Raw genomic sequence first — 11,689 nt, forward strand, 5'->3', positions numbered from 1 at the left:
AACATGAGATAGAAAAAGCAGTACATTATCAACCATTTCACAATGATTCCTAATATAGCAACAAACACTGTGGAATAATCTGGTTGTTTTCAATTATTTACCATTACTTAAAAAAAAAAAAAATACAGGGAATATCTTTAGGTATAAAACCTTTCTCTACCTATCTGATTTTTCCTCAGTCAAACCAAAGGTCACAGATACAACAAAACCACAGCTGTAAACAAGGTCACGTGAACCAGAACCCACTTCCTCCAGACAGCACAGACTTCAGCTACCTGTGCATCCTCTCCAGGTATACTTGGAATCTCAGGAGTCTCAGAACAGGTCCCAAGCACCGTACCCTGTCTGTACCTTCCCAGAGTGCACACAGGTGTCTGCAGGGCACTGCCCAACACAGCGATCCATGCACAAAGGTTCCCTTGTGTCTACAAGCAGACTTGATACGGAAGTGGGATCTACGCCCAGGCCTCCCACTGCCTCCTGCCTTTTCATCTCATGGAGTTCTGCTGATAGGGCTTCAGCTTTGCCGGCAGCTCAGGGCTCAGGCCTGCCCAGAGTCTAAGCTGAGGCCACAACCCATACTGTTTGCTCAATTATTCCCCTTGTTGTCGTTCAGTCACTCAGTCGTGTCCAACTCTTTGTGACACTATGGACTGCAGCACACCAGACTTCCCTGTTCTGTATCTTGCAGAGCTTGCGCAAACTCATGACCATCATTTCCCTATCCTGATGCAAATAAGTCTGTGGCTTTCTAACTTACCTGACCATCAGATACAACCAGTCGCTAAATCAGTATTTGGGAGAGATTCTTAGAAATATAATTACAAGGTCACAGTGTACAAAGTTAAGGGTTTGCTTTTAAACATTTATTTGGCTGTGCTGGATCTTAGCTGTAGCATGAGGGATCTCTTAGTTGCAGTGGACAGGATCTAGTTCCCCAGCCAGGATTGAACCCAGGCCCCTTCATGGGGAACACAGAGTCTTAACCACTGGACCACCATGGAACTCCCCCTAAGGTTATTAATAAACGTAGCTAAACGCCTTGCACCCATCTGCACTTTAGCCACTGGCTGAGAGGCCTATTAGGACTCAGTGTTTAAATGAAGTGACCTAAATTCCCTGATGTTCACAAGGGCAAGTTTTGTGGGAAAAGTGGGTCTGGATCTGAGTTTATTATGAAGGAAAGGGTATGGTTTAAAATAAAGGACACCTTGGGACAAGGCAGGTGATGTGCAAAGAAGCCCAATGGTTGGGGGAGGAGCATGTGGGAAGAGTGTGCAAAGGACTCTGAGCAAATCTGCATAGCTGAATCTAAGTCAGGACTGGAAAAAATGTAGAGTTTCAGAATTTGAAGTTTTATAAAAAGTTAAGTGGTCACTAGTGGTCAGGGAACTGCAAACCTTGACCATAATGAGATACCATTTTACACTGTTAAACTGGCATCGGTTAAGAATTCTGGGGACTTCCCTGGTGGTCCAGTGGTTAAGAATATACCTTCCAATGCAGGGGACACAGGTTCAATCTCTGGTCAGGGAAGATCCCCCACGCCACAGGACAACTAAGCCCATATGACACAACTACTGAGCCCGTGCTCTAGAGCCAGCACTCCACAACTAGAGAAAGCCTGTGTGCACCACAACAAGGGCTCAGTTCAGGCGCTCAGTCGTGTCCGACTCTTTGCGACCCCATGAACCGCAGCACGCCTGGCCTCCCTGTCCATCACCAACTCCCGGAGTCCACCCAAACCCACGTCCATCGAGTCGATGATGCCATCCAACCATCTCATCCTCTGTGGTTCCCTTCTCCTCCTGCCCTCAGTCTTTCCCAGCATCAGGGTCTTTTCAAATGAGTCAGCTTTTCGCATTAGGTGGCCAAAGTATTGGAGTTTCAGCTTCAACATCAGTCCTTCCAATGAACACTCAGGACTGACCTCCTTTAGGATGGACTGGTTGGATCTCCTTGCAGTCCAAGGGACTCTCAAGAGTCTTCTCCAACACCACAGTTCAAAAGCATCAATTCTTCGGTGCTCAGCTTTCTTTATAGTCCAACTCTTACATCCATACATGACAAATGGAAAAACCATAGCCTTGACTAGATGGACCGTAGTTGGCAAAGTAATGTCTCTGCTTTTTAATATGCTGTCTAAGTTGGTCATAACTTTTCTTCCAAGGAGTAAGCATCTTTTATTTTACAGCTGTAATCACCATCTGCAATGATTTTGGAGCCCAGAATAATAAAGTCAGCCACTACTTCCACTGTTTCCCCGTCTATTTGCCATGAAGTGATGAGACTGGATGCCATAATCTTAGTTTTCTGAATGTTGAGCTTTAAGCCAACCTTTTCACTTTCCTCTTTCACTTTCATCAAGAGGCTCTTTAGTTCTTCTTCACTTTCTGCCATAAGGGTGGTGTCATCTGCGTATCTGAGGTTATTGATATTTTTCCTGGCAGTCTTGATTCCAGCTTGTGCTTCCTCCAGCCCAGCATTTCTCATGATGTACTCTGCATATAAGTTAAATAAGCAGGGTGACAATAGACAGCCTTGACGTACTCCTTTTCCTATTTGGAACCAGTCTGTTGTTCCATGTCCAGTTCTAACTGTTGCTTCCTGACCTGCATACAGGTTTCTCAAGAGGCAGGTCAGGTGGTCTGGTATTCCCATCTCTTTCAGAATTTTCCACAGTTTACTGTGATCCACACAGTCAAAGGCTTTGGCAGAGTCAATAAAGCAGAAATAGATGTTTTTCTGGAACTCTCTTGCTTTTTTAATGATCCAGTGGATGTTGGCAATTTGATCTCTGGGTCCTCTCCCTTTTCTAAAATCAGTTTGAACATCTGGAAGTTCACGGTTCAAGTAACAAGGGCTCAGTGCAGCCAAAAAAATTTGTGACTGAACCAAGTGTTGGAAAGAATGTAGATAAATACAATCTCTTACACACCACTTGGGGGGTGTGTAAAATGGTACAATCACTTGGGAAAACAATTTGGCATCATCTAGTTTCACTTAACTTCGACCCAAAAATTTTTAAGAGAAATTCTTACGTGCGTCCCTGGAGACATATACAAGAAAGTTCACATCAGTCCTGTTTGTACAGCAAAAACATGGAAACAATCCAAGCACTTGACCCAAAGGCAGAAGAATGAGTACATGGGCTGTAATAGATGTACACAGTGAAATTATACTCCTTAGCTGCACCTGAGTGAACATGTCCGGAAAGGGTAAATCTTAGAAACAGTGCTGAGTCAAAAGACAATTCTTAGAAGATAATATATAATATTTCTTTTGTAATTCAAACTCAAGGAAAATGAGATATTACATTGTTCAGGCATCAATGGGCACAGGAGATAAAGCTTCTTAAATGGATAACTATGATCAAAAAGGCCATTACCTCTGACAGGGAAGCAGAGGGAAGAGACAAGCAGAAAGCATGTACTTGCCAGTAATGTTCCAGCTAGGGGAAAGGGGTTCATAAACATTTATTTATAATTCACTAGCTAATGAATCGGAGAAGGCAATGGCAACCGACTCCAGTACTCTTGCCTGGAAAATCCCATGGACAGAGGAGCCTGGTAGGCTACAGTCCATGGGGTCGCAAAGAGTAGGAAACGGCTGAGCAACTTCATTTTCACTTTTCACTTTCATGCATTGGCGAAGGAAATGGCAACCCACTCCAGTGTTCTTGCCTGGAGAATCCCAGGGACGACGGAGCCTAGTGGGCTGCCGTCTATGGGGTCGCATAGAGTCGGACACGACTGAAGCGACTTAGCAGCAGCAGCAGCAGCAGCTAATGAATTAATTGGAACTTGGAGTCAAGGGCAGTAGTCTGAGGAGACAAGACACAGGCATGAAGACACAGGTCTGACATGGGCATGAAGGAGTCATTCACATTGCATAGCCCAGCAGGGAACACAGAGCTGACCTACTGCTGACAAATCTGAATCACAGATCACTCCCAGGATTTTTCCCAAAGACACTCAGTTTAATTAATTTAATTAAGAAGAACCCTAACCTTAAAGGCAGATTCCCTCAGAGCTCTGTCTCCAGCGAGAAAAGCAGAAGCCGAATCATGTGGGTGTGTCAGCCCTGCCACCTAGTGGGATGCAGGGGAATGACCGTGTAGACAAAGGCTGAAGACAGACTGCAGAGCAGAGTACCAAGTAGGCAGACCAGAGCACACACTGAAGAACAGATAGTAAAAGACAAAATACCAAACCCTAGATCTGACAGAAAGACCAGTCATTCCCATCTACAGACAGAGCTCTGGACGAAAGTGGCACCGTATCCAAAACGCACGCTAAACACTGTATGAAGACTTCCATTTTTCAGATGGAGTAGGAAGTACCAGAGCATGGCTTCACTTTATTATTATTCAGCTAAGATCCATCCACTCTTTGGCCTCAGCCTTTGAGAGCCCAACCACCAAACGCCCACCTCAGTGTCCCTCCTGGTGTCCCTGCACTGGCACATGATTGAATGGTCATTGTGGTCACCCCCCAGGTGACCAGTGTAACAAAAAAGGGGGGTCACCTGGATTAACTGTTAATATCTGAAGATCCAGTTGCAAATGATCCACACAGCTTAGGGTAGAGAATCTCATATACTTTCTATGTTGAGACATTAAAGCATAATTTTCACTGCAAAAGAAAGATGCTGCAACAGTGAATGGTTTGGACCACTAATTATATGCATAAAATTATCTTAAAATATTAAAAAAGGAAAAGAAATTGAAAATACATGTAGTAAAGAGAGTGAATAAGTTTGCTAAATAGCTTACAGAGAATATTTTATCTTTTTTGGCTTACAACTTTATGAAAATTTTTTATTGGAATATAGCTGATTTACAAAGCTATGTTAGGCAATTTTATTAAATTTTAAAGTAATTTAGAATAACAGAGTTAGATTGTAACAATTCTACACTTTGCAAAATTGTTCAGTATGTCAGACTTCTCATATTAAACAAAATAATCTCTAAGAATTGTATTTAAATTTTAATTATGTAATTCCAATTAAGTCATGAGTCTTTCAAGAAAAAAAAAAACATATCTGCAAATTATTTTTTTTGCAAATACTTCAAATCTTGTGTAGATGAATTTAAACCAGAACATCAGTTTTACCAGTTATCATCAGGAGGAAAAACTCCAAAAATATCTACAAAAAAATCAAGAATAAATCATTTTTCAATCCAGGTATAAGAAACAATATTAAAAAATCTGAAAAGAAACCAAATGCCAAAAACACAGTTTGTTCACACTTGTCAAACTTCAAAAATCAGACTATACACATGAATCAAGCACTCTTTTTAAGATCTGTTCTACTTGTGGAGGTTAAAAACGCTTGTCTGAATGATGACTTTAGATGGTTACTCAATTCAATGGTTGGAAATAAAACGCTTGACTTTTGACAGTTACCTAAACTATGAATCCTAAGGACAACCTGCTCTGGAAAATATGTTTCTAGAAATAAATTTTCTGAATTACATTCTGCTGTACACATCAAATAAACAGTGATCATTTTAAATGTGCTACTTCTGTATCATATACACCAAGCATCTGAACAGGCAGAAACAACCAGAGCCTATTTTAAACAGCATGATGGGTTAATGGTGAGTCCAGTCAGATTCTCTCCTAAGAAGTTTGATTGAAGAATATTTATAGACTGGAAAACCAGTTTTTTAAATGTCAAAGTCATACAGTTGTCATCAACAGTGGAGCAAACAAGGTGAAGGCTATGAATGGTTTGGCAGTCACAGACATAGTCAGGGCTGGCTTGATGAGTACACAACCTGTGTAGCTGCAAAGACACACACAGAAGTGCCCGGTTTGGTTTAATGCTCCCTTGTTGCAGTCTTGAAATTCTTCACAACTGTTTAATAAGGAGCCCCATGTTCTTACTTTACTAGGGGACCCACAAATTATATGGCAGGTCTGGCATACAGTGTTTTGTTCACACCCTTCAGTATGTGTCCAGGAGGTAACTATAGCACAGAAGAATGCAACAAGAAATCCTGGTCAGAGAAAGACAACGAGACAGTTTCGCCATCCTTCATCAGAGATTTTGGAATGGTTTTGTCACAAACTTACTGTAAGATGTTCAAACACTACTGAATAGCAGACACTATGTGATTAAAAGGCTACTCAAACAATAACACACACACTCACACAAATACGCCCTAATGCTGTAGTTTGCAGAACTTAGCACCTGCAGTTTGTTCACTGGAAAGTACTGAAGAAGTAGCCACACTAAAAGCCTTGTTGAGAATCCAAACGCTTCTCAGGGGACACCAGCTATAAGATCCTCCCGTTCTTCAACCCCAGCAATATACTGAAATTGGAGTGCATTTCAGCACAGGCGAGAGGCAGATGGCCTCACCTGTAATCAAACATTGAGTTTAACATTCAGTCCTTTAGTGTTCTGCCAAAAGGTGTAAAAGCTTTTCTGAATATGTAGTAATTTCCAATGTGTTTTCTCAATTAATGGATATTGAGAGTATGATTCTTATCTGAAGGGGAGGTTTTCTTTCGTTTTGCTAAAATACTGGCGACCACTTATCTAACATCTTGTCACTAGAAAGGCAGGTCTCTGGACCAGTGGCGTACGTACCACCTGAAGTCTGTTAAAGAGGCAGGACTGGAATCTGCATTTTGACAAGATTCCCGAGTGAATGCGCCTACGGTCGCATTAAGGCTGAGAGGCTATTCTGGACAAGCACTGACCAAGTTCAGGCTTCAGGGGGCTGACCACCGGCACAGAGGTGTGCGTGCAGACCAGCTACCTTCAAGTCATTTCATGAAGACTGTTTTCAGTTCAGTTCCAGTATTGCTCTCCCTAAAGGGGCATGATTTCCCGGCTGCTTTATTTCCATTTAAGGCGTCAGCAGTGAAGATCTCATAGTGTCACCTGGGCAGACACAGACGAGGTGCAGAGCAGCAGCTCCTCATCCACACATGGCCACGGGGAGTGGACAACCACAGTCAGCCTGGGCGCACACTTGGCAATGCGCACCACACCTCAAAAACGACTCCAGTGGACAGCTGTCATTTCTGCAGCCCAGTACCCCACTTTTTGGTAGCAGACTCACTTTTTCTTTACAAAAACTCTCTCAACTTTCAGACTATGAAGACTGGGTGGAGCCCACACCCACTGCCTGGCTCAGAGGCCTGGCCTCACAGGGCTCACGGTGGCTGTTTCTGCAATGGTCACACAACCCAATCAGGACTGATAATAATCAGCCTTTAGACTTCTTAGATGAGATTTTAGGCCAGAAGATTGTAAATCAGACCATCTTTCCCACTACAGGAAGAAAAAACCCCAGCCAAGGAAAAGGGCCAATGACAGGTAACAGAACTAAGAGACGGAGAAGAAGACAAAGTCCCAAGACGGCCAGCTGAGGCCCTGGACCAACCCAGCCTCCAGATGCCTGCCCCCAGAGGTCTCCACTCAGAATCCCCTCTGCTCTTTTTAAAATTAGCCTGAAATGGGTTCCTGATACTTTTAGCTGAAAGACTACTGGTTAACATGACTCTGCTCCAGGACTCTGGCTTCAAGAAATAGAGATCCATACAAAGATCTATGTGAAGACTGTTCACCAAAATTCATTTTTACAGCCTATTTTCTTTATTTTACAAATTACATAGTATGAATTCAATTTTATAAAACATAACTACACACATAGAGAAAAAAAGACTGAGACAAAATATATCAAAAATGTCATTAAAGGGTAATTCCAATTGGTTACAAATCATTTTTGTCTTTCCCTGAATTATTTCTCTTGATTTCTTACAATTAATATGATTTTAAACAAGCAATAAATCATATAAGGCATAGATTTAAAATCTTTTAAGGGAGTCCTTCTTAGCAATAGTGTTTCTATTCTAAGATCCAAAAAATTAGTGAATTAGGAATGAGAAGTTTTACAATTTTTTCTCAATCCTTTTATAAAAGGTGAAGGGAGGAGAACATAATAAACTCAGAAAATGCTAAATATAAGTGGCATAATTAACAGGCTCATGTTAAATGGCTCAGATAACACTCTCTCTTTTCTTAGTAAATATTTTCAATAGTCATAAACAGTTGTTCCCCTTATGAGGATCAGCCTAGGAAAGTTAAACTGACAGAGAAATGATGGCGGTTGACAATTCCATGAGCAAAACCTAGGACTTTGAGACCACATCGAAGGAAATCTGATGAAACAGTAGGAAGGGATCAGCCTGTTTTCCAGAGACATTACTTTGCAGTCTGCCAGACCTTGAAAATAAGACAGTAAAACCCAGTGGAGGTATCATCTGGAGAGGTGAGAGGCCAGATCCCAAAGAGCAAGAGAGAGAGGAGGGAAACTTCAGAGCTAGTCACAGAGGAGACAGGTAGGTGGGGCAAAAGAAAGCGAAACTTAAAGATCTGAGAAGGATGGGGAAAGTGAGCTAAGCAAGTGGTGACGGGGGAAAGGAGAATGGATATATTTTGAGGAATATTTTAACGATGCTGAATTTTCAAACTCAATGCCTGACTGAAAAATGGGCTCCAACACAGGATTCTTAGGGCAGTGAGACTATTCCTATTCTGTCTGACACATGGTGGATACACGCCATTATACATTTGTCAAAATTCATAGAATGCACAGAACAATGAACCCTAATGTAAAGCACAGACTTTGGATGATAACGACCTATGTTCATAAATTGTAACAAACTGTTTACAGTGGAGGAGGCTGGAGGGGCAGGAGGTATATAGGAACTCTGTGTACTCAATTTTGCTGTGAACCTAAAATTGCTCTGAAAAATAGTCTCCTATTTAATAAAATTTTAGGTTCCAAAGAACAAAACTAACTTAACTCACTCTTCCTAAAAGTTTCACGCTTATAAATGGGAGATGTGGAGGACAGAAACAGCTGGCTTAGACTAGGCACCATTGTTGCCACAGAAACAACCGGAGACTTCAGAGAAACAGCGTAAGACCCAATGTAGGAAACCTGGGCTGGCCCGGGGCTCTAACTGGGCTCTTCACTCACTACTAGACTCTCTGCAAGGAAAACCAAATCCGTCCTTAAATGCCCAAAGAGGAACAAAACCTACATGCCTGGAATGTGATGCAAGCCTCACAGTCCAAATCAAACCCATCATGGCAACAGATTCAGATCTCATATTTCATGTTTGTGTGTGCTTCTCCAGTAATGGTAATGCACTGGGCACACAGACTGAAGCACTCCAGATGAAACCTCTTTGCAAGCTCATCACCATATTTAATATAAAAGCATCTATACTGTGCAATGAATTTTTATTGGTTAAAAAAAAATTTAAGTTTCTTTTTTTTCCAGTTCCTTGATAGAGATCCAAAAACCAGGATGGAGCTGTGTACCTGTTAGCTGATGGCCTGTCTGGTTCCTATGAGCACAGCAGACCTCCTAAATGTCCAGGCTGAAGCCCCCACCTCACCCTCACAGTGTGACACCAAATGCAAAGTATGTGTCAGTCGCTCAGTCATATCTGACTCTTTTGTGACCCAGTCATGTCTGACTCTTTTGTGATACTATGGACTGTAGCCCACCAGGTTCCTAGGTCCATGGAATTCTCCAGGTGAGAATACTGGAGTGGGTTGCCATTTCCTTCTCCAGGGGATCTTCCCAACCCAGGGATCAAACCCAGGTCTCCCGCATTGCAGGAAGATTCTTCACTGTCTGAGCCACCAAAAAGAAATAATTTAAATATGTGCCCCTATTTCAACGATTTCAAAGTATAGCTACCTCAATGCCGTAAAGCATGAAAGTGAAGGCTCTGCTTTAATTTTCAAAACGCTTTAAGTCCAGATTTTCAGGGGTCATAGAATAGAGTTTTAGGTTTAAAGGTCTAACTTCAGACTAAAATATTCTGATTTGCACAATTTAACAAAATCTTTAAAATTTCTCAGTCTGTATGCCACTGACCCAGCAATTCTACTTATAGGAACTCTCCACAAATATGCTCATATTTTGCACAACTATGACTATAAATGATACTGTTGTATCATCCATACCAGTAAAAACGGGAAAGAACCTAAATGTCCATGGAATGTTTAAACAGAAAGACGTACCTCTCATATTTTTCACCAGTTTTTAAAATGAGGTGGACCTACCCTATCTCTTGCCATAGAAACATGTCTATAATATACTGTTAGGTGGGGGGAAAGCAAACTTACAGAGCAATTTTGGAGTTGTACATATAAAAATTTCTGGTAAGGTACCCAAAAAAATGATAGCGAGTTAGCGATTAAAAGAAACCTTATTTCTATCTCACAGATTTGTCTGCATTTTTTGGAATTTTTCTTACAAGCTTCGACAGTTTTGCCATTTCTTCTTTAATTAAAGTCATGCAAAAAGTCTAAATGAGTACATCAGCGTGGGAAAACTGCATCGATCCAATACACCTATTAATGAATACAGACCATTATTATAATCCGCGGAACCCAAATAAATTCTGTCAGTATCCACGAGGCAATGAGCAGAGCCCCGCCTTACCTTCCGTAGAGAGAAAGTTTCCAGTAAGTACCACCAAACTTGCCTTAAGAGCCGCGAAGCGTCAGACCCGCGCTGCCAAGTCGAATGCGGAGGAAGTACAGCCACAGTGTGGGGCCCTCCAGGAGGCTGCGGGGCTGGCGCAGCGGGCGACGCCCGGTCCGTCCACTTCGGTCCCCGCGTCTGTCCCCGCGCCTCCCTACTCACCTCGGTCCCCTACTTCTGGCCCTCTGGGTCCCCGCTCACCGGGCGCCCTTTCACCAGCACCTCTGTCCCCGCCCACACCCTCGTCCCCGCCCCGTCCCCGCCCCTACCCTGGCCCTAGGCTTTCGTTTCCTGCGAACTGAAAGCGAAACTCAGCGGAGGAAGCGCTCCTGAGCTCGAAGTCCGTGCCTCCGCAGTTGGTTTCGTGTTTAAACTTGCGCGCGGTTTGCAGAACAAGGCCTAAACTGGTTCCTAGAATAAGCTCTTGTTTGGACATTTTAAGATCTCCATAGTCATTTGGAGGTGTTTTACAGTCGTTTGGCATTTCGTTATTACGTGACAGCATTTTTTTTTCTTTCTTGAAGCAATGATGTAATTTCTTAAATTGGGTATCTTAAAATTGGATGGCTTGTAGATTCGATGACATACGGTAGATAGATGCAAGACGTAGCCCGCTGTCCTCTGGTACCCCTGGGGCGGCACGGGGGCTGGTTCGGGGAACCCGCTGTGACGCAGAGCTGGTGGGGAACAGAAAGTGAACTGTTCCACCTTAGCACCTCACGTACACTGGGTCCCTGAGAAATGCCAGGCTCCCTACTAAGCTCTAAACCTAATTCAGTCTATATGACAGGTTCCTAGTAGAGGCCCCATTTTTATTTCAGTTTTATAGGCGAGAATACTAATTTCCAGAGAGGCTAAGTGGGACTTCCCGGATGGTCCAGTGGTTAAGATTTCCCCTTCCAAAGCAGGGGGTCTGGTTTGGTCCCTGGTCTCCCTGGTTGGGGAGCTAAGATCCCACATGCCTCACGGCCAAAACACCAAAACATAAAACAGAAATGATAAAACACAGTAAAATTGGCCAACATCAAAAAAAAAAAAACCTTAAAAAAAAAAGAGGCCAAGTGACTTGACTAAGGTCACAAGATTACAAGGGGTGAAGCCAGGATTCCAGAGGGTCTTAACCCTAATTCCCACTGCCATCCCTTCATATGAAATGACAGG

The 11,689-nt window shown here is 42.7% G+C and overlaps 1 protein-coding gene across 3 annotated transcripts in view; it reads right to left on the bottom strand.

Moving 5' to 3' along the window:
- Positions 1 to 10,775, bottom strand: part of LOC113892624 (ubl carboxyl-terminal hydrolase 18-like) — a 31,610-nt gene extending 20,835 nt beyond the window's left edge. The window contains exon 1 of one of the 3 annotated variants that reach the window (XM_027541704.1): positions 10,530 to 10,775. The gene's annotated coding sequence lies outside the window, so the exon portion shown is untranslated. Of the gene's footprint in view, positions 1 to 10,486 lie in introns of all 3 variants that reach the window. The other 2 variants (XM_027541705.1, XM_027541707.1) reach the window with 2 other exon arrangements.
- Positions 10,776 to 11,689: the final 914 nt, after the last annotated feature.

Source organism: Bos indicus x Bos taurus, chromosome 5, assembly GCF_003369695.1.
Source record: "Bos indicus x Bos taurus breed Angus x Brahman F1 hybrid chromosome 5, Bos_hybrid_MaternalHap_v2.0, whole genome shotgun sequence".
NCBI classification, from domain to species: domain Eukaryota; kingdom Metazoa; phylum Chordata; class Mammalia; order Artiodactyla; family Bovidae; genus Bos; species Bos indicus x Bos taurus.